Source organism: Coturnix japonica, chromosome 3 (genome assembly GCF_001577835.2).
Source record: "Coturnix japonica isolate 7356 chromosome 3, Coturnix japonica 2.1, whole genome shotgun sequence".
Taxonomy (NCBI): Eukaryota; Metazoa; Chordata; class Aves; order Galliformes; family Phasianidae; genus Coturnix; species Coturnix japonica.
In genome coordinates this window covers 20274930-20300865 of record NC_029518.1, presented here as the reverse complement: position 1 = coordinate 20300865, position 25936 = coordinate 20274930, and the positions used below count along the sequence as shown (strand labels likewise).

General features: G+C 43.4%; 1 protein-coding gene across 3 annotated transcripts in view; it reads left to right on the top strand.

The window, feature by feature from the left end:
• Nucleotides 1-27: 27 nt before the first annotated feature.
• Nucleotides 28-25936, top strand: part of TRERF1 (transcriptional regulating factor 1) — a 99108-nt gene continuing 73199 nt past the window's right edge. Inside the window, exon 1 of one of the 3 annotated variants that reach the window (XM_015857358.2) lies at nt 28-144. The gene's annotated coding sequence lies outside the window, so the exon portion shown is untranslated. Of the gene's footprint in view, nt 145-266; nt 439-25936 lie in introns of those variants that run through there. The other 2 variants (XM_015857362.2, XM_015857359.2) reach the window with 2 other exon arrangements.

The window sequence follows — 25936 nt, the reverse complement described above, 5'->3', positions numbered from 1 at the left end:
TTTCTTTTTTTTTTTTTTCCTCCTCGCTCTTTTGCGAGAAAATAATTTGACAGCGATTTGCTGACAGCGGGATTTCGTGCATCACGGGCGAGAGACGAGAGAAGGGCGGCGCGGCCGGAGCCGCAGCGGGAGGCCGTGCCGGAGGTAAGCGCCCGCTCCGCAGCCTCCCCGCGGGGCGCGGACCCGCCATGTGCCGGGCGGGCGGGGGCCGGGCCGGGTGTTGGCGGCGGGGCCGGGCCGGGCCGTGCGGGCCGGGGGAGTTGCGTTTCCTGGCGGAGCGATATTTGTTTACGGGCTGCGCCGTAAGTAAAGTAGGACCCGGCCCCGGCGGCGCGGTGATCAATTAATAGTGCGGTCGCTCTCGCGGCTCCCAAAAAGAGAGAAAAATCAGAGCCCCTCGTGCCGGCCCCCGTGCACTTGTTGCAGACTTGGCGCCAGGTAGGGCAGCGCTTCGCAAGTTTCATTTTTGCATGAGCCGGGGCTTCGCTTGCAGAATTAAAAAAAAAAAAAAGAAAAAGAAAAAAAAAAAAAAAAAGTTTGCAGCTGACTTTCGGTCCGCAGCGCCGAGGCCCTGCCCGAAGCCGCCTCATCCTCCTCCTCCTCGCGGGGCCGCGGTGGGGGCTGCCCGGCCCCTACCTGCCCGCTGCTCCGGGCTGCTCCGGGCGGGGCCGGCGGTACAGCCGTGCCGAGAGAAGGGACGGAGGGAGGGAGGGAGGGAAGGAGGCGCGGGGCGGCCGCGAGGAAGTTGTCAGTGCGCGGGGCCGGGCGGGGTGTGCGCGTCCCACGAGCCGCCGAGGGACCCACGCGTGTTCCCGAGCGAGGTGGCGGCATCCGAAGGGTCACGGCGCGGAGGTGCCTCGCAGGGTATAGGGGATGACTGCTGCTCTACCCATAGAGTGGGAAAGTGCTGGAGTGCGGGACGGCTGGGGTGTGTGTGCTGTCACAGTGCGGGGTAATGACCAAAAGCTGCCAGCCAGATGCTTAAGTAGCGGAGGGATGATTTGCAAGTGAAATGAACTGGCAGTTCACCAGTCAGTAAGTGGATAATGCCTACTCATCCTCTGCCGGCTTCTCAGATCGGTTTCGTTCCCGCCGCCCAGGCTGGAATAGCCAGGGTGTGAAACTCGGTGACGCCGACACGCTCACCCAGTAGCATCCGACCTCTTGTCGTGTCCCGGCACAACCACGCCGACCACCACCAACACCAGTGATGTTCGTAGGGTTTTACAAACTAATCTCATAGCGGTGAGATAGATACAGTGACCCATAGCTGAACTATTTATGGCAAACGCTGCAAAGCGCTTAATTGTGTGTTAAGCGGGTAATAACAAGGGTGAAGTTTTGTATCTCTGACAACTGTAATTCTGCTGCATGTGCTTCAGAGAGCCCTATGGGCCAGCCTGGGCCTTGCCCTGCTGCCCTGCATCCCAGCTGGCCTGCGGGCACTGTGCTGGGGCTGCCTCCTTCCTTGACTGGAGGCTGTGCTCCAGTCAATTCCTCATAATGTTTCCCTAGAAATGCCCATTTCACTTTGTCACCCGCCGTGGGGACATGGCATAATGTTCCTTGTACGTTCTCAGACATGGGGTTTGATTTTTGGGTGTTGCTGTATGAAGCCAGGAGTTGGACTCGGTGAACTTTATGGATCCTTAACAACTCAGGATATTCTATGATTCATTGTTACCTGCTTTTTTGAGCCTTATCCAAGGTTGGAATTTTAACATCCCAAGTGCTGCTTCATCAACACTCCATCTATGCATATATGGTGTGGAAGTTAACCTGTGGCTTTGTAGTTTGTAAAATAAGGTCATGCCAAATAGACTGTTAAGTTAGAATTTAGATAAGCAATTCTTTCATATAAACAAAACATATTGTGCGTTTTTCTTCTATAGCTAATTATCTCATGTACTTTAGAAAAAGGAGAGGCTCCTATGTGCTGCACTCCAAGCTTTTGTTGCAAATAAATGCTTTTATGATCCTTTCTGCTGCAGCTGATAAGTAGATCAAGTTTCTAAAGTTGGGAGACTCCAGCAAGGGGCTGAGTAGCATTATCAGGGCGTCAGTCAAACCAGCATGTCTGAAAAGCTCAAATACGAGTAATTCAATTTGAATGGCATAATAGATCACATAGGCTTCACTGTGGATGCCAGCCTGGGCACAGAGCGTGGGCTCAGCCTGTAGGTACAGTGGTAAGGGTGGCACTTGGCAGCCCTGTCATTTCTGAGTGCCCTGCCCTGGGCACAGTGGGGCCAGGTAGGGTCCTGTGAGTAACCATAGCATGAACAACCTCCCTATCTAACTCTGACTCATGTTACATTTGGAGGCTGAATAAAATCTCCATGTGATATGCACTTTGTGTTGTTGGCCTCTGCCGATCACGTGCCTCTGGTTTGGGTTTAGGACCACAGAGCAAGTCCTTCTTTCAGGTTACTTTGCTTTTGGGAAGCACTCAACAGGACTGGGTAGGAAAAGGGACTTAGGTTTTGAGCTAGGTTTTAAGCTCAGAATTCCATTGCACGTGCTTCTTCAGGCCATTTCCAGGGATACACGGAGGTTTGCTGTTGTAAACCAAGATTGTAATTTAGCATCTGGTAACGAGTGTGAGAAAAGTATAAAAAACCCAGTCATGTAACCTACTGCAGCTTTCCTAAAGCAGTGAGATAATATACTGCTCTGAATGTTTTAAACTGCTGTACTTTTGTTGCAATCTAGCAGGGAATATATGTCTCTAAGAGAGTTGCTTGGCGAGGGCCTTCCTCCCCTTTCCCAGTTCTGTAAAGAGCGGTGAGCTGAGGGAGAGCAGCCCTGGGATCTGTGGTGTCATTGTGAGATTCTGGTGCTGGGAGGCTGTGTCTCTTTATGATGTGTCATAGCAACTTGCGAGATAAGGCAGTTTCATTTCAGCTTCCTTAGAAATACTTCAAAAAACAAAAAAACAAACAAAAACCAACAGCGTTTGATAGATGAAAAGTAATTTGTGATGTGGCAACAAATTGTTTCTTCTCTTAGGCCTTTTTTGATACTGTATAGCTTCCAATGAGGAACTGTGATCAGAACGGTATAATTTTCTGCCTATAAAACCAGGGGGATTCTTTTGCCCTCTCCCACACCTCTGCAATGGAGATAACCACATCTACAAGTGCAGATGTCAGTTTTGCCTGGTCTTGGCTTCCAGGCTCTCCTATACTTACGCAAGTTCAGCAGCACCAGCAGTGGCAGTGAGCAGCTGGATTGCTCTGCCTGTCAGTGTCGTGGGGTGGGGAGCTGTGTTTGGCACTACAAAAATGAAGGCAGCAAACTCTGTATGGTTTGCCACATATGAAGGTATAAAACCTCTCTGACTTGTCTGGCTCTGAGAAACCTATTATTGTCATCAATTGCAGGGCTGTAAGGGGAAATCAGGCCTTCTATGATAAAGACAAAAATAGCACATTCAAATATATTTTAAGAAAGACAGTCTTCCTCCAAAGAGCGTGTCTGAGCATGGCTCAAAGAATGGTGGCCTAAGTTTCATCTGTTTTATTTATTTATTTATTTATTTTTAACCCTTTGCTTGCAACCAGACAGGTTGCAGAGGTGCATGGCTCCCACTTGTGAGCAGCATGTGTTTGTGCGTGATTTCACCTTGCAGAGTTTGGGGCAGGCTCTCCCCCTAGGCCTCAAGGTATTGAGCACAGACCTTGCATCCTCTCCGTGCTTATCTCTTTCAGTAGAGGCCAGCCAGGAGACTGCCCCTTGACCCTGCTTCATGCTGGTTGTTTAAGGCTGGCGTCTATTTTCCGTCCCTTGCTTGGCTGTGTTGCTGTAGGGTCCCCAGTGGTGTCCATGTGACGTAGGCTTGCTGGAAGCAAAGGGCTTGGAGTACCACCATGCTGAGACCTACAGGCCCCACAAGTGCAGGCCCAGTTCTGGGGAACAGCCCGCTCTTACAACATGGGCACTTGGTATCAATAGGAAGAATCAACCTAGATCCTTTCAGAGAGTTCTGCAGAGAAAAGGACAGCATCGATGTGTGTGAAAAGCTGGAAAGTGCATTCAGGCTACAATCTGCCCAGAGAAGTTGTGATGCCCAATCCCTGCAGGCACTCAAGGCCATGTTGGATGGGGTCCTGGGCAGCCTGGGCTGAGAGAGAACATCCCTGCCCACGTTTGGGCTTGGCTATGGGTGGGCTTTGAAGTCTCCTCCAACACAAACCATTCTGTGATTCTGATTCTATGATACATACTGCTGCCTCTGAAACTGATAGGCAATCACCCAGTTTGTGTTACTTTCTCCTCAAGAAGTTGTTGATTTGGGGGACTCACAGCACGTTTTTAATGGATGCTACATTCCCGTGTGATGGTGTGTTTTTCAGAGATTAGACTTCATGTTACAGTGGGGGTCTTGCAACATTTTGGGTGAGTTCTGTAGTGTTGGGTATATTTTGAGGTTCTGAGTGAAATGAGTCTTGTGGTTTCATCTTAACTCCGTAACAAAGGGTAACGTGTCTCACACAAACAGCCCACCTAAGTTTTCATAGTGACTGATGATTTGCTCTGGAAAGACCCAAGGTGCTGATATGATGTAAACTCAAAAGGTAGCAGGTTTGGTTTTTCTTCTTTTTAGGGGGTGTTGGGGGGAATGTGGGTGTTGAGGGGAAGGAGGCTTGTCTTTCTCAGTTCAAAATCTGTTAGAATTTAATCCAAATCTCTGATCTTCAGCTTTCCATCTGCTGGTCACTTTACTTTCCATATAAACAGCCCCAAATGCCCCAAAAGTTTCCCTACTCTGCTGCTGAGACCTTTGCGAAGCAGCCATCCCAGGCCTTATCACAAATTTTTTCAAGTCTTTTTAGTCCAGCAAGAAAATGGTTGCTGCCTTTCCCCTCCCTCCTCTCGTCAAGTGCTCATTGTAAGATTTTTGATAGAGACTGCATTGTGATATGTCCTTGAAGTGCTGCGCTGCAAGGTTTTGTTTTGGCTTTTTATTTTTTGTTCACGTTTAGACTTAGTGGCATTTATAGCAAAGCAGGATTGTTGTAGATGCTCTTTTTTTGATATATATTATTGTTATTTTGTTGTTTGTCGAAAATCTTTGTTCAGTAATGAGGGAAAGCTTTGAGTCGGGTACTAAAAGCTCCAGCTAACCTTAGGGTGGTGTTAAGACTGCAAAAACATGGGCTGGGGAAGAATTGCTCCAGCAGAACACATATAGGTTAAATGTTGAATTGTTAGCTGCTCTGCTTTAAAAGGTGGGAGATTTTTTGTTCACCCTGTCACAAGGTCCCTTCAAGGATAACGGAGTCCATTTGAGATACAGAGCCTACACCAAGTACTTTCTCTTTGAGTGAACTTTAAATCCTAAATAACTCCTTCAGCACTAACGTGTCATAAATAAACCTTACCCAAACCTGTGAAGTAAGTGACTATTACATTTAAAATTTGGTAATGGCTGAATCTCTATCTTAAAAGTTGGTTCTTAGTTGATCATACAGAGATGCTCTACACACTCATTTTTGTCTTTTTTCTCTACTCTCCCCCACATACACTATTTTCATTGATGGGGAAGTTTCATTTCCTTTATTTATATATATATATATTAATGTATGGGTGTTTAGGGGGTGTGGGGAGGATAGGAGCAAAGTCTGTATGTGACTTCTTCATTTAAAAGAAAAAATCTGGTACTAAGAAAATGCATCCTTGAACGCATTCTCCCATTTAAACCAAAAACTTGGCTTATGAAAATCTGCATGTTAGAGGATCAAGGGGTTTTGCAACCATTCTGGGTGGGTAAGAATCTTGTCTGATCTCCAGTTGTATTAGCAGAACAGTATTTTTCCCAGTATCATCATGTTTCACTTGCCAAATCTAAACTAGAAATGCCTTTTCTTGGAAGGATCACTATTTACATTTGGAGGGCTATGCCAATTACAGCTATATTAACAAGCCTTTTTGTTTTTTTTTCTTTTTCTTCCATCTCTCTCTTAATCTTACACTTGACCTAAATAGTAACTTCTTTCATTTTCTTAACAGAACACACAGTACAGTCCTGGCACAGAGTTTTGAAGCAGTCAGTGGGGTAAACAGTGTTGTCCTGTGGCACAAAAGCAGATGGGCACTCTTGTAATATGATGTTCTTAAGGAGTTCTGGTGAAGTGAATGCTCTTGTAGCTTTGCATGAGTAGAAACAGTCCTATGTAAGAAGGAACTGTATTATTCATATGCTGTAATACTTTTTTTTTTTTTTTTTTTTTTTTCCTCTTCCATGTACTTTAATTTTGGATACAATTTCAAAGTCCTGCAGATTTGGAAAATACTGTATTATAGATTTGTGAAGGTTTGAAGGCATAAGATAAGATGTTATTACTACTCAGTTTGATCAGAAACTAGAGATTGTATATTCTTTTGGATGGCATAGTGATACATGATGTAGGAACAGGTAGGTGGGGTTGTTGGGCAGGAGGCCCTCTCGCCTGCCGTGCTTGCGCCCTCAGTGCTGTGTCTGTGCTGCTGCCCTATGGACTTCTGGGAACAGAGAGGACACACTGTTGGAAGAACCCGTTTGTACCAGAAAATCAGCTTGGTAGGAAGTAGTACCATTTTCTTCACACGCAAATTTCCTAGTTATTAGCTCTTTCCATGAAGTTAAGATTTGAAGTGTTAACAACAGCAGTGGGGTATTAAATAAAATGGGGATGCTGGCCATTCTTCACGTGATTTACATCTGCCACAGTGATTAGTACTTAGAAGATCTTACGTAGCTAAGCTGAGCTTTCTTTTCCCAAAAATTCAGTCTACCAAAGCCCTGAGATGGAGGCAGAACTCCTTAAATATCTTCCCTGTTGCTTCCATTAGGCTGCCTCTCATTTTGTCTTATCCTGAGCATAGGAGCTGGGTGGTCATCTTTGGGTTGGATGTGTGCTTATGTTAGCAGCAAGCACTACACTTTGTATTCTCTCTGGAGGCTGAAAGTAGCTACTTGCAATAGCTCCTGGGTTGCTGTGGTACTTGACATAAACTCTGTGGCAGTTACCAAAGCTGTGTCTGCTGAACATGAGAGGTTGTAGTCTCCTGAACTGCAAGTTTATATTATATGTAGCTCAGCTTTGAGCACAGTGGTTTGGTTGCTGCTCATGCCCCTGGTGTATTGAAAGGAATGGGTGGGAGCACTCCAGTTGCTAACCCTATGAATTTTGGCGGAACAAAAGAAATATTTAGTGTTTACCTGTACGGAGGCTTTTCAGGAGCGTTGATACCTCAGCCGTCTTGTTGGCCTGCCGTGCAATTTGAATTCAAGCAGGGGTCTCCCACGTGGTTATTTGCATGTGTCCTCCTATCTCTGCTTTATATCTGCAATATCAGTATGTGCTTCCAGAATTACTTTTTCATTCATTTCCAATCATTCTTCAAAGATAACTGGCAAAACCAACAGGCTGGTTGTGACTTTACAGCAATAGAAGGTATAAAACTTTGATCTCCTTGTTAAATGAGTTTTCTTCATGTGTGGGCTGGGTGTGTAGTGCATTGACTTAGTTTTTATTGATCAGTGTAAAAACGTGAATTCAGCATCACAGCAATGATAATGAACAAATACTTGCAGTGATATTCTAATGAGTTCCTGGCGAAAATAGGGCAGAAAACCAGCTTAGAGATTGGCATGGTGAGATGCTCAACAAGGATGCTTGATATAAAAGGACTGAGTGAAGCTGTTTGAAGTTCTTTATTTGGCAACACAACTCAGCAGAGAATTCCAGGCAGGGCAGGATGCAGTATTTTTGTATGCATTTGAGCAGCGGTATTCTTTCCGCTGTCCAGAAGAACCCTCACCATCCTAGTCACACCAAGATAGGATGGGTTATTAGAGCCAGCTACCTGCTTTGGTAGGTGCCTCTGAGTGCAGGCTCATTGCCTTGCTGTCTTCATCTGCAGGAATGCCCTGTAAAGCGTCCGCACCTGTTTCTGTAAGTGTGCATGGCAAAGCATCAGTTACAGAGAGGAGGGAGAGAGGTTGTGGAATTAGCAGACGATTTAAGTATGAAAAAGTGAGATTCGTATTCATAACTGTGTTGAAACAAAAATGTTATGAGTACGGTAGGGACATATCTTCATTTAAGATGGCAGTAATTCTTCTAAGCCTGAATTTTTGCAGGCGGGAAGCTTCTCTCTTCTTTTTTTTCATTGATGCTGCGTGTTTTCAAGACTAGAAGAGTCTTCTCAGTGGAGGTGATAGACTGAAATCCTCTTGATTTTTTTCATCATTTAGGCTTGTTCTGTTCTGTCAGCTGAGTAAACTGGTATCTGAGCTGCATGGATCAAGATAAAAATGTATTGCTGCTGCCTACGTGTGTGTTTGATAAAAGCAGAAAATGAGAAGAAAAATTTACCCGAAGAAAAGTGATTTTTTTTTTTTTTTTCCCTAGGACTGTGAAGTTTTGAAAGAGTTGGATTATAATGAACTTTAATATATTTCTAAAGTTGCTGCTATTATAATGAAAAAACATGAATAAGAGAATATGCCTTGCAGGTAAAATGAAAAAAGGCTTCTCCATTTGTACGCTCGCAAACCAAAAATGCATTGCAGAGGATGAATTTTACCCTTCATTTTGCTCATAGTAAGAATTAGTCTTTGAAGTTAAAAATGGCTTTGGATTTAAAGAAATAATACACCTGAGAAGGGAGGTGCAGAGAAAAAAAGACTCTGGGTTAAGTGCTGTTTTGTTAATGAAAGGCATGGTATGGTAAGCTAACTGTGCCTGCCTGCACAGTGAGATTCTGCCAGATACGAGCAGGGGTGATAAAGTGCTAGCAGACTGTTATTTCCAAGATTTCCAACTTTCAGAAGAAATTTTAATCTGAATATTGAGTGTGCAGCTATAAATGATAGCCTAGTACAGCAGAATTACAATAATTTATGAAGGGAACCATACTTACTTGCTTCAAGTCTGTTAGCATATGATCCCTAGGCTAACTAACTGATCGTTAGTTAAAGTAGAGGTTCATTAAAATAACATAGGCTCATCTGGTTTTAAAGACCAGCTCTCAGCCGGTAGGCGCTTGTCCAAAACTCATAAGGCTGCGACGCAGACTTTGTGGAAATAGCATGTAGATTGCTGCATAAAGCTGGGGGATGGAGGAGCTTCTGTTGGATTGAGTGCGCTTTGTATCGGGCCTCAGTTTTCATTTTTTAGTCATCTGTAGCAAGGTCTGTTCGTACTGTAGGCAGCTGAACTACTTGTGTGACTGTTTGAACGAAGGTGCAGGATTGGGTCAGTGTATTAAGGCAGCTCTTACCTGCAGTTATATTATATTATGATAAGTGTATTTTTCTAGTCGAAGAGTTGTAATTACAAAGCAGATGATGTGCTTCAATGATGTGAAGAAAATCCTTCAATTTAAGCCTGTACTTAGCACAATTTTTCTCAGGTGCCACTTTTACTTTCAGGTTATTTCTGGAAAATCCGTACCGCTAATTATGTAAATTGCGAGAAATGAAAAAAGAGAACAAATGAACAGGGCATCTTATTTTAGCTCCCATCAAATGCAAAGTCATACGTGGTCATTCCAGCTGTCTGCAGTATGTGCCCATGTTGTTTGGCTGCTGCCAGACACTTAAACTTAGACCAGATCACTTAAACTTGTTCTTTCTCACATACTTCACACAACTAGGCTGCCAAACTGTTACCAAAAGTGGGAACTGGGGATTTCTTTTGGTACCTCCTTCCTTATGAGGCCCAGCGTTTTGTGCTCATGGCAAATGTGGCATCTTTTCTGGTTGTCTGGTTGGCTTTTCTGCAGTTGTGCGGGCACCTACCTTTTATTTAGGTCAGTCTTGTTCTACAGCAGGACATTTTGAACCCGCACCTATTGCCTATTAAGGCAATAAGAATGTCTCCTTGAATGAAGTGGAGTCGCATGTCAGGTCTGTCTGCAGATCAGAGCAAAGGGGATGGAAGAAGCGGCATTCGAGTGAATGAACAAACTTTCAAGCTGACTCAGTGATACACATACAGTACGTGCTGTAGAGATTAGTCACCACTTACTGTAAGTCTTTCTTTATGGCGCTTGGTGGACGAGCGGCTGTATCAAGCTGCTGTAAGCAAGCTTTGTAGGCTGGGAATTCAGGTAAATGTTATTTCCACACTATTTTCCCATCAAAGAACAACAAGAAGAAAAGACAGAACCTGAAGTCTTGTAAATTACTGAGCTAAAGGCAAAAGAAATCTTTTAGTTATCTCCTAGTGTTGCTATCTTTCTTAATCTGTGAAAGTAGTAAGAAAGCAAATAAATTATGCAACGACCCCTATTTTTTTTTTAAGTTTAGATACCTGTGCCTACACGTTATTAGTACTGTTCTGCCCCGTCCTGTGCAGGTTGGTTTGATTTTGTTGCTTTTTTTTGGTTCTCATTAGGTAGTTTTCAAGCTGCATTTGTGTGAAATACCGATTTACATGACGGTAACAGAAAAACAATTACAGGGAAGGATATTCATATGTAAAAAAAAAAACAAAAACACACACCAAAAAACAACAAACCAGTGCACTGTTTTCATTTGCCAAGTAGAAACTTCAGGAAAATTACCCTCCAGGTTGAATTTTCTCATGAATGTTCTCAAGTTCTGAAATTATTTACTGGTATAATAGGTATGCAAAGCACTTAAGGCAAAGTTTGTATTCAAAGAGTTGCTTTTGGGGGGGAAGGTGGAGAAAGTGATTTTACTGTTTTAAAAAGGCAAGTAATATATATACATATATAAAGGTGAAATTCTTGTGCGTTCTTTCCTGAGTTACTCAAATGCAGTAGCTTTGTGGGTGGTTTCTAGTCTGTTTGGTGGAAATTTATTTTTTCTTAATTTCTCTGGGTATTTTTTGTAGTTCTTAGATGCTCTTTCTCTCTGATCCCAACCTGTTTTGGTTGGCTTGTTTAATCTGTCCTTAGAGAAACATTAATTTCACCTATGATTGCACCAAAATTGCTTGATAGTTGTTACAGCAAGATACATACATATATATATATATATATTTGATAGTTTGTTTAAAATTACTTCCTCCCAAAAGAAAAAACACAACAATCAAACATGGTGTTGAGGAGTGAGAACCAGACGGTGCTGGCACTGCCGGGTGGGACCGCAGTGAAGCTGCGTGCCTGTGCAAGTGGCTTGGCTCCTGCTCTCCGGAGGATCTGATCTTGCAGTAGTTTGGAAGCCCTCTGAAGAGCAGGAATGAAGGCTGGAAGAGTTATTAAGTTGTGGGTTATCTCTCACCATTTATTTGAAATGGAGGCCAGATGATTTACATATCTCTGTAGCTTGGATCTGAAAAAAGATCTTATTTTTTATTTTGCCAGTCCTTGTAGGGAAATGACATCACAGCTTATGTCAGCCATGCTACGGCATTCAGGCTTTTTTCTCCTCCCTGTTGAATTGTTAACCAAGTGCTAGCTGGATGCTGTGAGTCTTTCCCTGCAGCCCGTGGCACGCTGTTAACTTCATCTCAATTCAAGAGCCGTAACTGCATCTTTGTACAATGAAATATGAGAAATAAAGATCTAGTCTAGAGCCTTTTGAAATCGATGGGAGTACAGTTTACTTCATTTCTGTGTGCCTGACTGGGTGTGGTGACCCTCTAGCAGCATAATATCACAGTATTAAGTACATGAGGGACAGCAAGCAGGCTTCTTGGAGATCCTTACTCCAGGAGAGCAGGCAGGCCCTGCAGGAAGGTGCCCCTTGCAAGATGGATGAGGTTTTGGGACTGCAGCTCTTAGGTGTTACCTGTGTGTCCCATATGCAAAGCTGAGCTTGGCGTAGGGAAAGCTGTATGGCAGCGATACAAGTGTCAGAGCTAGCATGGCCCTGCTGGGGTTCAGGCAACCATTGTGGTGTGAAGCAGAGGGGAGGGGATCTTCCTGCAGTAGTTTAAGGGGCTGGAATGTGGGAAACAGGAATCAAATCCAAGTTAGCATTTTGGAAAGTTGACTGTTGCATTTGTTAATCATAAGGCAGTTTTTAAGTAAGCCACTTCCCAGAGGAAAAATAAACACATTCAGAAGAAAAAGGAGAGAAATGTGTTGTTGAATTCAGATGATCCCATGCAGCAAACAGTGTATGATGATGATGGTGATGGTGATACCAAATACACACAAATATGAAGCAAACGATCATCCAGACTCTTGCGTTTCCAAATTTCCAGACACAACATTCTATACGCAGCATGATTTTATCTTTACTATTTGGGGAGGTCTAGAGGTCTAAGAAGGAGGAAAGGACTGATTCCAATTACTGTTTAAAAAAAAGAGAAAACTTTGTAACAAAACCATCCACTGCTGCAGCGGACGTGGAGATTTGTGTTCTCTTCCTGTGTTTCTTTGGTCATGGGAGGAGGGCAAGGAGGCCTTCAGGTCGCATTCAGCAACAACTTGCATCAACAGTTTTGGATCAGACTCAGCATGTAGTAGTTACAGACTCCCCTTCACACACCTTGTATTTTTTCATGCTGTTCTTCCTCAGATCTTTTGTAATAGTCCTATGGAAGGGACTGGAGGAGGCAGTGCAGGGGATGCTCACAGAGAGCACGAGTGTGCATGTATCCAATGGGCTGTGCCCAGACACAGCACCAGGGAGAAATGTGGGTCGTGTGTTGGCATTGGTGTGTGTGTGTGTGTGTTGGAACAGGAGGGGCTCACACACATTGTACTGGTGGTCTCTTAGTAAAACCTAGTGAAATCCTGTGTCCCTTCTAGAGCTCTTCATCAGCACAGTTAGCTGTATGGCCATATGCTGTTCTTTTCTCTTACATATGTTCTCTGATAATTGTCAGTAGCAGGTGTCTGTGAGCTGGAGCAGAGTGGTATTTTAAAATTAGACTTTTAATGGGAGAAAAGAATTACATGACTTCAGTGCTAGCAAAGAGGTTGTGTTGAAAATTCTGGCCTCTGAGGCTTGTGTTCCTCACAAAGCAGCAGCATGGCTGTTAGCACTGCTGGTTCTTTGGCTTTGCTGTTTAATGTCAGAGATGTTCAGGGATGTGACTTTTGAGGAGAAGTCACTAATCCTGGTTTAGAGTCTGTGTGTCTGGCTTGGCTGAATCTGGGAAGGAGCACCATCATTCTGATATCTACATTGGCCCACAGGAACTATGCTGGGTGTGCGTGGCACTGCTGAAGGTGGTACAGGCTGGTGAGTGAGATCTGTACGCTGGTTGTTTCCCAGTTTCTGACCCCACCTTTCCCTGTACATAGTGCTGAGCATCCTGAGCTGTTTGTAATACCACTGGTTGCTGTTGCATTGTGTGCGTTTGTATTAGATCACCATTGGTTACTACTGTGATAGCCTTTTTTGTTTTTTTTTGGTGTTTTTAACCTTTATTATTCATCTCTGGAGAAATGACTGAGAAGATAGGGAGAGACTTGTAGTCACTCTGGACTTGGAACAGTGCAACTGTGTTTACTGAAAATCATTTTGGGGCATTTCGTGACAAGAATACCCCAGTATCCCATGTTCTTCTTTCACACCATCTCTACATCCCAGTGAGTAGGTCTCTGAACTGCCATTCCTTTCGTGTTTCAGTTGGGGAACTTGTAGCCAGGTTTAACAGGAGCCTAGCAATTCAGAATTGCCCTATTTCAAACTGTCAGAGAAGACATAATGCCCCAAGCATTCTTTTTGTGGTGGTCTTCTTGTTTTGTTGTTGTCATTTCTGGTAAAGAATAAGTGAAATACGGAGCACATGTGGAAATGTCAGATGTTGTGTTTTTCATTTTTTATTGTTGTCCTTGTTTCTAAAATAAAGCATTCACGAGTCTGCAAGATCCTGCAAAGAATTGAAACTGAGTTGTATACTGATGTGTGCAAGGAATCTTTTTAGTCTAGTCACATATATGTACAGTGAATAGATCCAGGTCTAAACAAATAAATTGCACTAAGGAGAGACAACCCAAATGGAATAAAGATGAACTACTGCAAAATATTGATGATTGCAAACTAAGGTTAGGTTTTGCTGGCGGCATTCTGTTGTTTCCTTTTCATTGTCCTTGTTGCCCTCCATTGCTCTTCCTTATGCAACAAGTCCAACTTCCGGCGTCAGCTGTTCCGCTTATCCTTAGCAAAATGTCGGTAACTGAAAATTGGATCACTTGAGCCACATTTTCACTCTCTGTGTCACAAAACTAACAGTAGCTTAACAGTCCTTTCCATTCCCGACCATGCATATGAGTGGTAACTTTTCAATCTGCCGCTGCAATATGTTTCTTAGCTTGGATTCAGGAGGAGCTGTGATCTCACAGCATGACCACAAATGCGCTTGGTGACACTCTCAGAGGAAGAGCTAGTTGCAGAATTTGGGTCAGCAGGGCAGTGTCCTGATGAGCTGTCTGGCATGGGACTCTGGAGGCTGCAGCACCTGCTGAGCACGCTAACATAGGCTTGCTGTTCCTCTGTTTACCATCAAGACTTTCTTGAAGGATTTTACCTTTTCATCTCCTGCATTTAAACTACTACTACAGAACTTCCTCCTCCCTGAGACGGTTCTGGTGGCGTGACTGATAACACTTCAGAGTGTTACTTAGGTCAGACACTGAAACAAGTTTGTGCTTTGTAACTGAAAAGGATGTACAGCACGTGATGTAATTGCGTATGATATCCTTTTAATTGCTTCTGACAGTAAGCTTAGTAACTAGGACTTGATACACGTATATGTATGCACTGCAGATCTGAAGAGCAATAAGCATGCACATATATGCATTATGGCGCGGTAGTTTTCCCGTGTAGGTTTTGTTATTGTTGTCCCTTTCAGAAGTGGTGAATCTGTAATTTTTCATGGGCCGGTCCTCGGCCCTTTCTGCCAGAGAGGCTCGATCTATCATGTTAAAAAAAAAAATCAATAAAAAGTAGAGAGGTTTATTTATAAAGTAGACTGTGGAGAGAGGGTGCAAAAATTCCATTAAAATGGCAGTTTAGCTCTAGCTGTTTCTCTTTGGGACTAAGCTCCAATATTTTAACTATTAAAATTGTTGTAAGAGTGCTTTTAAAGTACCACAAATCACATTAAAGCTTTCTAGTTGAAACTTGCCTTTATATAATGCACTCAAACTCAGCTTATATATGTTTTTGGAATGTCTGTTGCTGCCCTCAAACGTGGTTTTAGCATCCATTTTAGGGCTTTATTATAGTTAATAATCTTACAGGTTTATGCTCAAGTGAAAATACCTGGATGCGAGAAGTCAGAATTTATTTTCCTTCAGAAGCATGAATGCATGTATGTCTTTGTGCAGATGCAGCTCTTTACAAATTATTTCTATGAAATCTACAGGTGTCTAATGTAATTCATCAGAATTGCTTGGTTTGGCACATGCTACTTTCTTAGAAGAATTTATAAATTCAGGTGGCTGTGGGTTATTTTATTGCTTAGCAGTTTTCACCAGTGATGTGTCGGTCATCTACTCCATCTTTTCCATGGAAAGAAATAAATGCATCCCTCTGCTCATAAATACGATGCTGAAAGGTTTATGGGATAGTATCTGTATTAAAACTCTCAAATAGCAGAAGCTGCGGGTTTGAAGTGCAAGTTTAACCTCCTTACAGTATCTTCCTGACTTGCTTTAATGGCTAAAGAAGATTGGTCTTGCAACTGTTGAGTTTTAAACACAAATAGCATTGAACGGTTTTTATGTTGTCATGTTTCTTTCCTGGGATGAGGAGATTTATTTCCAAGGGAAATACTGTTTATTTAGTTCAGAAAATGTCCATTAAAAAAAAGAAAAGGTGAATTCAGTTGGGCAAGAAAGAATGTGCGTGTTGTGGAGTTTATTTTCTAATCCATAAGGAAGTTTATGTTGAAAGGTGGTAGAACTGCACAGATCTGAACCAAAGGCAGACTTCTCATCTCCACGAGACAAAGCAGACATCGGGCAGCGTGGCACTGTGTCAAGGCTGCAAGGACAGGCTGTGTAAATGAATGTGACAGGAGGCAAAAGAGAAAGTCCAACTCACCAAACATTTGTGTGTGGTATAAATATGGGCCCTGTCACATAGTTGTATCCCTACGTACAATGAGATAACCTAATCCATCATTTCTGTGTTATTCATCCATCAGATTTTTCTTCTTGTACTAAATCACAATCTTCCTCTACCTTACTTCTTGCTGTCTTTGCTTGCGTGTATTTTCCTCTCTACTGGTTGTATGAAGTTTGAGTAAAGTAATGATCCCAGTAAGCTTAAAAAAAGAAAACTATGAATATCACATTTACTGTGAAATATTATTTGAAGTTTCAAATAAAGTAGCCTATATAATTCCCATAACGTTAGAAACCTGGAAAATTCATACTAGTGTTTGGAAAGGGGAGATTTTACAGGGAGAACACGAAAACTTAAAGAAACAAAACAAACTTCTTTCTCCATTTTTCAAAGTGAAAGCAACTAAAACTTGTTTCAGAAGATGGTTCCCTGTCTAAAAATGAAAAGCTTTAGTTGTGTTTATACAGTTTTTGGTGTAACTGATCATTAGCTTCCCTGCTTTTTGTAAAATAAGCAAGTAATGTTAATGAGGATAAAGGAAATCAGCACCAGTAAAGAAAATAGAGTTACCTGCAAAGCCCATCCAGTCTGGAGTCACCAGTCTGCCAGAAAGCAGGGTTGCAGGTGGGTTAATTGGATTTGGCCAAATTGTGATTGCTTTCTGCTGAGGTTGGTGGAAGCTCTTCTGTTCAGTACCTCCTCCTCACAGCTTCTCTCTACCTGGGGAGGGAGCAGGATGGCTTTGTCCTTTAGGACTGTGCAGAAATCTACAGGACAGTAAGAGAAGCTTGGAGACTGTTTGCAAAGAGGCAAAGGAGGAAAAATAAAGAAGGATAAAGTGTTGTGCTTGAGGTCCTTGAAAGACATCTGTTAGGGCAGGATGTTGCAATGTTGTGGTGACTGCCTAAGGTAATTTTGAAAGGTTGGTGTCCTTGAATGAAAATAAAGGTCTGTTCTTTTCCTACAGTTGTCTTGCAGCACTTTGGGCTGTCATGGAAGCTATTTCCTTACTGTTCTTCTTGCCAAGCTACTTCAATCTATGGGTTCCTATTTCTCTATGGTTTCCCATTTCATAGAATCCATTAGGCTGGGAAAAGCCTTTAAGATTACCAAGTCAACCATGGTGGTCGTACTCTTCTCCTCTTTGCTGCATGATTTTCTCTTGTTTCACAGATGTCCTTGTTGATCGTTCTCCATGCTGTGTGGGGGATATGGAAATGTGGAAAAAGCAGATTCTTTACAAATCACTTCTGCTAGAGTAAGCCTGCTGGGCGCCATGTCTTAGTGGTGTGCTGCTCGTGTGGCAGTGCTTTAGGAGTGTGTGTCTTTCTTGGTAACAACTGCTTCTTCACTCATTTCCTCTTCTTTCAACCCATGGGGCTATGTCCTTTCCTTCTGTACTTGCCCTCAGAGCGTAGAATCACCAAGGTTGGAAAAGACCTCTTAAGATCATCTAGTCCCACTGTTCACCTATCACCAACATTTCCCACTAAATGATGCCCCTCAGTAGAACACCTAATGTTTCTTGACCACCTCCAGGGATGGTGACTCCACTGCCTCCCTACTTCTCTGGCAGGGTACAGCACGAAGGGTGTGAATCTTGTGGGTTAGATAATCTCAGCAGCCTCTGTGCTATCCTACGTATGCATGTCTTGGAGAGTTGGGTAGGCTTGGCACAGTGCTAGGACAAGCAGAACGGGCTGTGGAGGAAAACAGGATGCTTGTCTCCTTGCCCATGGTGCTGGCCTTTTGCAAGTAGCAGAAAAAACACTTTTTTGTTGAGCGTTGACTGTTTCTGGTGCCATCCTTGAGGAGAACAGACTTGCAAGGTGCGTAGAGCTGGCACTGCGAGCAGCCAGCACGTACTTCTTGTAATTACTGAAATCTGTTGGATTGGAGCTGCACAGCTCAGATTTAGCTCTGGCTGGTAGCCAAAATAAGCTGTTCAGGTTTGTCTAAGGGGGAGCTGCTGATTGCTTTAGCTTCTAAAATTTCCTTGTGAGCAGTGCTGCTGCTTGTTAGCCGCCCACTGGATGAGCCTTGCCGGCCAGTGCTCTGTGGTTCCATCTGTGTTTCAGTGCATCCTTGTGCTGGGGCACAGCCCAGCTCCTACCGAGCTTTCCACCCAGTAAGTTTTCCTGTAACAGTTTTGAGGTATGGTGATGTTCTCCTTTTGGGTTTACTATAGGGGGTGATGTGTTTTTAGGATGTTATGTGGCCAGCACTGGTCCTCTCCACTCTATGGGGTACTCTGAGCAGGGATGAAAGGACTCCCTATTTTTTTTCTTTTCTCTTTTTTTCTTTCTTTTTTTTTTTTTTTTTTTTTTTTTAATTTTTATCTGAGAAGAGGAAGTGGTAGATACCAATCTTTCTCTGTCACACATCCTACCATGCACATCTTGCTGATGGCCACTCAAACTGTCCCCTAGCGATGCTACTCTACCATGACTAATTTCCTGTCTTTTATTTTGAAAACAGAGTCATCAGTTTGCACAGATCAGCTGGTACAGGCTCCAGTCTGTTCTATAAGTGAAAACCTAGAAAGCATACTGCTGGGAAGAGGTGCAGGAGACTTTTCTATTCTTTTGCTTGTGTGTGATTTGAGGAAAGGGAGGGCAGTAGTGAATGTTCAGGGTTTTAATAATTTAATTGGTGGATCTTGATTTCAGAATCAAGATTAAGTGTATTGGGATGCAAACTCAGCCAGGTATGAAGAGTAACTGAGGCTGTAGTAGTTAAAAATTTATACTGCTAGTTATAAATCTGTAAAGCTCTGAGTGTCGTTGGTGAGATGATCCACCTGTGTAATAAACACTCACATCCTTCCTTTGCTGTTTATGCGGATGCTTGTCATTAATATTTTGAGGGCAGCACCACTTAAGTGACTATGCGTGTTAGACGTAGCTGTTGGTTAAACTTTCTTGAAGAGATATTTTGACTAATAAATGTATAAGCACGTGGTTTTAGCTAATTCTTTACACATTGTTTTTCCAGCTATAAAAATGCTTCAGGAAAGGAAAGCGTTATTTTTTTCTCAGCAAGTAATTGCTATTATATAGGGAGAAAGTTTTGGGTTTTGCGTTTGTGTACATGTGCCTGCTTTAAAGAGGAATACTGACGGAACTGATGTATTTGGTTGAGGTATTAGTGATTTGGTTATGTAGGGCCAGGTATTTATATTTACTTTGTTGTATACCACTTGTTTAAAACCAAATGAATACTAACACATGCTTGGTTTATATACAGCTACAGTTGTTGTGAAATGCAAAGCACTGAGTAGAATAACAAAAGTTAATTTTAATAGGTTCCTAAAATTGACTGAGTTGCCTGGGGTAGTGCGTTTAGAATGATCAGAATCAAGAACTGTCCCACCTTGATCTGAGCAATCGTAAAGACAGCAGGAATCTGCTAAAAGTGTGTTCTTAAGGCCGGTACTGTTTTGATAACTTAATACAATTTATTTATTTTTTCATGGATTTTTGAGTTTGTTAATGGAGCTGTAAATGCAGAAGGATTTCAGTGTACTTGATAGAGTTCCTGCAGGTCGGCATCAGCCCAGCAGCTGTCAGTTGAGAGTCACTTCCTCGTTGGCCATAAACGCCAGCCTCATTCTTAAAAAGCTGTGGTTAAACTGGCTGGGCATTAATCTGAAATAACAGCTTTCTTGTTTAAGGGAAAAATACAAATATTTCAGATGGATTATTTCCTAGGAATGTGAGGAGGAGCGGTGAGCTAAGGTGCTCCCTGGTACCAGCCTCAGTCCTAGCACTGACTGCAGAAAACCAAGCCACTGTCTCAGACGGCTGGGTGAATGAAGGTCAGAACCTGGCTTTCTTTGTTTATAATTATTTATTTGCAATGTTTTGCAGTGAACAGCTTCAAAATGGCTTCACTCTATAGGAACTGTTTGATATTTAATTTGTTGGAAAAGTGAGGATAGCAGTTAGAATAATACTGTTGTGAAAGCCCTAGTGCAGCATAAAATAGATCAAGTTAAAAAACATAACATGTTTCCTTTTTTTAATACACATAAAACTACTTCCTCCTCCTTTATAGCTGCCCTGGAAAGCAATGGCAGCAGGCCGTGGCAAGGCTGTGCCACTTGCTATTTCAACTTGAGCCCACTGGGGCTTTGCTCCAGGGTGTGTGGCTGTGTGATAAGTCACCAGTCAGATGTGTTTGAGTTGCTGCACACTTGATATAGATTCTTTCTGGGCTGTTGTGGTGGGATTTTGTGGGATCAGGCCATGAGTGAGCTTCTCAACACACTATCAATGACCCTTGTCTCAGAAGGGTAAAGAGCAAAATTACACATGTGCTCCTAGAGATACGGCAAATAAAAGAGCAGTCCTCCTTCTGTGTTAATAATGGCTGGTGCGGGTTTTACTGGATTGCCATAAAAGAAGCTTACTGAGATTTAAAACACTTGTCCCAACTGTGTCCCAACATGGCATCAAAGCACTGTTGTACATCATGAAGCAAAGACAAACTTTGCCCGCTTCTCACATGCAGAGAGAAATGACATCAGTTCTGTGCAGACTTCAAGTCATAACTTCTCATAGCAGTTCTCACCGTACTGACTTGCTGAAGAAAAATGCCTGTGTTCAGTAGTGCTGATGTGGTCATGTTCTCAACTTCTCACGGTGCTGCCGGTTGCACAGACGTGTTACAGTAACTGCACTGAAACGGTTTCTGTTTGTATTGAAGACCTGATTAGCTAGGAAGGAATGGGAGCTACGGGTTTTAATAACAAGAAGTACTGGCAAGCTTTTTCCTCTCTGCCGATTTAATCATATTTTACTTGCTTTTATTTGCATGTCAGCCCCTGCAACAACAATATATGAAATGGTTTTAATTTAGAACCCTTTGTGGTAATGTATTTCAGTCAAATGTGCTGCAGAACTTGCTACTATTTAAAAGCAAATGCTCTAAAAGTTCTGGATTTGGGATTTTTTTTTTTTTCCTCCTTCTTTTGGAATTTTAACTTTTTGATGAATTCTTTTCAAGTGCTTCTGCTGCCTTCTGAAGTAACAGCCCGATACTCGGACTGTGGTGGGGTAATCCTGAAACCTGTGTAGGATGTGCACTGACATACCTAAGAAACCCATGAGAGATAATTACCACCTTTCTTAGTCCGCACACAAGCACACTTTGCAGACGTTTTTCCATGTGAAGAGTGTAAACCAGTTACGTTTTGGAAGCTGGATGCGTATGGAAAACGGTCTATAAAGGAGATGCCTATTTCAGGCAATTTTTGACTAGTTCCAGATTTAAGAAAAAATAAAATAAAATTATAGCATGTTAAATTATTAGGCATATTTACTAGGGTGTAAAGAAGATTTATACTGTAATGAAATATTGCTGTAACCCAATTTAGAACTTGACAAATCTGGTTTTATGGGGCTGAATTACAAGGGATACTTCATTATTTGAGGGAAAAACTTTTATTGTTATTTTTGGCACCCTTGTCTCCTCTTTGGTCGAGTTGCTCTGGGCAAGATGTCTCAGCTGATGCTTTTCAGCAGAGCGGTGCAGGGTGAAGTCATCAGCAGGGATCGCAGCCTGGCGAGCTTTTCTTTCCACATGTGGTCACTGATTTCAAGTTAAAGGCTTGCAGTCCACATTGCACCTCTGGACCCAAAATATGGGTCTCCTTAAAAGTTGTAGTTCTGCTCTATTGTCAGATGTATCTCACTGACGCTGTGTATCTGCAGCAGAGCTACACTAAAATTGCATATATACTGCTTTAAAAACAAACTTCAGAACGTCACGTTCCTTCTTTCTTTCTTGTCTCTCCCTTTGAACTGTGTGAGTTAACATACAGTCTGTGTGTTCTCAGTATGACCTGGCATTACAGCTTGCAGCAGACCGTAAAAATGGACATCATAGGAGAATATTTTGTGCTGTGTTTTATAAGTCTGCTCAAAACTGTGGTTAGCGTGTACCTCTTGGAGCATCTTTTGAGATCACTTGGGGCTGTTGCTGCTGATCACAGATGCTTTCCCCACTGAGAAACAAAACTGGAAACAAATGAAGTTTGTGCGTCTGACTGAAGTAGAGAGTGAATTTTTGCTGGAAATATTGTTTCTTTATACAGTAATGAGTTTCTTGTGTGCAAGGTTTGTTTCCTCTACTTCCTTGGCATGCAAAATGATTGATCTCAAGCAAATTGCGATACGCTTGCAGCTACAACCATATATGCACACATCAGTGAGCATATGACAAAGGAAAACAAAATGCACGGGTCCAGTTCAGCTTTTTCTCCCTCTTCCTGGGGAGAGGAGCATAATTCTCTCTGCCAACTGCAGCCTCCACACCTCATGGTTCTGCGTGCATCCTTCCTGGCACACTGTGCATGTGGAAAAGAATGGGAAGAGCATGGCTGGGGGTTTGTGTGGTTGGGTGGAAGCAACAGAGGGAGCGCTGGCCTTCTATGGGGCCTTGAAGTACTGAGTGTTTAGAATGACTTGCTGGTAAGCAAACTTTTGGAAGTTCTCAGTTGGAACAGTCACAGTTTAGTGTGTGCTGAAAACTATTTGCTGAGTTTCAGAGACCCTTCTGTTTAGTCTTTGCCCCCCACTGTTTAGACATCAGTAACCAGGTGTTATTCCTCTCTCTGTAGCCTTAAACTGCGCTTTTTTTTTTTTTTTCCTGATTTAGTCATCAGATCAAATTATTTATAAAATGAGAACATCCTTTTGAACCTCATGTGTAAACAGTTCTCTTAAGTATGTGCACAGGCAGAGAGATCCTTGTCTGTTTATCCACCGTTGAAGCCCTAATATTAATAAATACCAATATTAAATAATGCATTTTTCCACTCAGTCTGCATCTTGAATTCTCCCTTCAAGGCTCAGATTCTTCCTCTACGCTGCCTCAGGAAAGCTTCCACCCCATCCCTGATGGAGGTACCAGCTGCAGTGCATCCCTGCTGCCATGATTTATGTGAGGTAGGGCAAGGCAGCAAGTCCTGTTAGAGTGTCTCCTGCCAGGCAGGCATCAGAAGAATCAAAGCCAGGGCTGCGATCACTGGGGTGTACATTTGAGGACCAGGACTGCCATCTTTGGGCTGTGGGATGGCTCTGGGTCCATATGCTTTGGAATTAATGGTGAGAGCTGGAAGCCTGCCAGGTGTTGTTGAGTATTTGTTTGGAGCCATGTTGGTGCTGGACTGTGGTTAGTTGTGAGGAATCTCAGCAGACAGCAGAGTACTTTAGAGCTGGTGGGACTCTCTATGTACTTCCACTGCTTCATCCTCCTGTGCAGGATTTGACTGCCTGCAGCTTGAGGGAGAGAGAGAGGTATGAACAGGTGGCTGTGGAGCATGCAGAGAAAGGTACATCTTGCATCAGTCTTATAGGTACTGGCTGCTACCAGGGCAAATTCATGTATGTTGGAGGGTTTATTTTACCTCTCTGACTTTTTTTTTTTTTTCCAACACAACTTTAATCAGCCACTTAGCTAATGCCAGCAAGGTCTGCAAATCGAAACCAAATCTGAGCATAGCACTGTGCTAATCTAAGATGCACTTCAATTTCCTGCCTAGGGCTTCTCCTTCTGGCTCTGGTTCAGTGCACGTACAGTACTGTATGCTCAGAGGCATGTTTTAGACACAGAACTGCTTGAGAAATGTGGTGACAGCTGCTCCAAGCTCTGAATATGCTGTGCTTGCTGCCGGCCTGCTTTTGTTTAGGAAGTCTTGAAGTCAGGTGGGCTGCAGAGAAATCCTAGGTTTGTCAACATCTCACATGGAGTGGTTCTTCTTGTATGTTATAGGCTGCTTATGTTCCTACAATTAGGCAAAAATGTACTTTCAGTAAAAATAATCCCCATAAGAAATGTTATATGGTGTAAGTAGCGTGTGAGCAGAATATTTTACATAGCACATATATTTTACTGATGCGATGCTGAGCAGCCTAGCTCTGCTGTTTGCCTAAAAGCAGCCCCTCAGAGCGCTCTCATCTTCCACCAGCAGTGCTGTGGCTCACTTTCACTTTCCTTACTGTACAGGAGTCGGTGTAGAAGGGAGTTTGCAATCCATCCTCAGTCTGTGTTATCCCAGACAGGTCAGTCTCCCTGTGTGTGGGAGAGTACAAACTGCTGGTGGAGGCGTGGAGTAGGGATTAGCATTCATCTGTTCTATTCCATCTCCGAGGCATAGGAAGTTTATGAATGTGCTGCGCCTTTAGGGAGCATTCCTTCTCCTGGCCCTGATGTGAAGACTGCAGAGAAGCTGGTACAACTGTATGGATTTTATGTCCCTGGCTCAATAGGTATATGAAAATACTGAGTATAGCAGTACCCTCGGAGAGGTCAAAAGGGGAGAATGGAAGAACTGGTGTGAGTCTAGGCAGTTGGTAGGAGAGCTTTCCCAGTGTTTGTGCATTTGAGGCCTGTCATGAGGGGAGCTTCCATCCATCTATCTGTCTATCCATGCATCCCTCCATTCTTGTCCTTCAGCACCCTCCCAGTGCAGGTACTGTGATGTTGCATGCTGTGCAGGTGATACTTCTGCTGTCTGCCTCCTTCCACAGCAGCACTGCCCCCCCCAGCACTTCTGTTTCCCTTGCAGAACCAGCTACAACATTGTGGTCCCCAGGGTGTCCTGCTGCTGCCGCCAAATTAGAGTATTTCTCTCAATTAACCGCCAGGCATTCCTTCTCCTCCCCATCTTAATGGGGAGTGGTTAATAGTTGTCATTTGCTAATTTAGGCATCTGGAAGGCTTGCTCTCAATGAACTGCAGTCTGGAGATCTCACTGTTCATTCACTTTGTAGGCCCTGTAGCTGGGTGGGCAGTAGGTCCATGTCAACTGTTTATGGGCTGTGACAGTTCACCTGCTGCCCTCCTCACTTCCTAGAATGGACCTGGTATAGGGTGATCTGCAGGGTTGGGGCTGCTGGTGTTAGTGGTTGTGGGCAACATCACAGCATCTAGGAAGCCTGACAAGTGCCCTGCACAAATGCTGTGTTTTTGGGTGGATATGGTAAGATTTTTGCCTGGGGATGACATGGGAATTGTTGCTAGCAGGTATCAGATGTGCAGAGGTTGGTACAAGAGGAGCAGTGAGAAAGGCAGAGGAAGGGAAGCACAGTCACACGAGGGGCTGTTGGGTCTGAATGGGTCTGTGCAGAAACATGCCACGGGGCTGAGCTTCCTTGTTCACACACGCCTGTGTTCACGTTCCAGTTGGACTCAAAGAAAACAGGAACAGTACCATCTGTGTCCCACTTTATTTTTAAATAAAGTAAAATTCTGAATGCCAGCCATCTGCCAGTGGCAACACATCCGACGTGTGTCCCCTTGTCCCTCCTCCACCTCGGACAAGTTGTAGGTGATGAGAAAGCTGCAGGTACACGGGCCAGCTGCTGGGCCACAGCAGCACTGTGGTATGGCCCAGTGTCTGCTCTGCTGCCTTCTGTTGTGCCAAAACAGTAGTATGAAGCAGAAAAGGACTTGGGTCTCTTCCCACTGGTAGGATCCACAACACTTCACTTACGAAACTTGGGAGAAGGTGTTAGCATTTCTGTGGAGGGGATGCAATGTTGGTGTGGTGTGGAACTGCTCTACTGATGACTGAGGCAAGGAGATAGTCATTGTGGTTTTTTTCCTCCTTGTAGCCTGGTCACAGGGCGTAATGTTACTTTGAAAACAGCTTAGGTTATGGTTTTGTACAAGTTGGCTATAAGAATAGGTCCACTATCTTGTTGGGAGATAGTACGAGCCCTTGGCCTGGTGCAGGAATTGTGCAGACTCGTTTTGCTTTCATACTTTCCCTCCCAGGTCCCCCCAGCAGATTCCCCATCAGTTTTGATTCTGAAAATGCTTTTCCTGAAGCCAGCAAGCCTTGTTGTTCAGTCCTGTACTTCTGTGTTGAGTGCTGAGTCTGGTCCCATAGCTCTAGGTGAATGTCAGCAGTAGTAGGGCAGTAGAGTGTTAAAAATAATA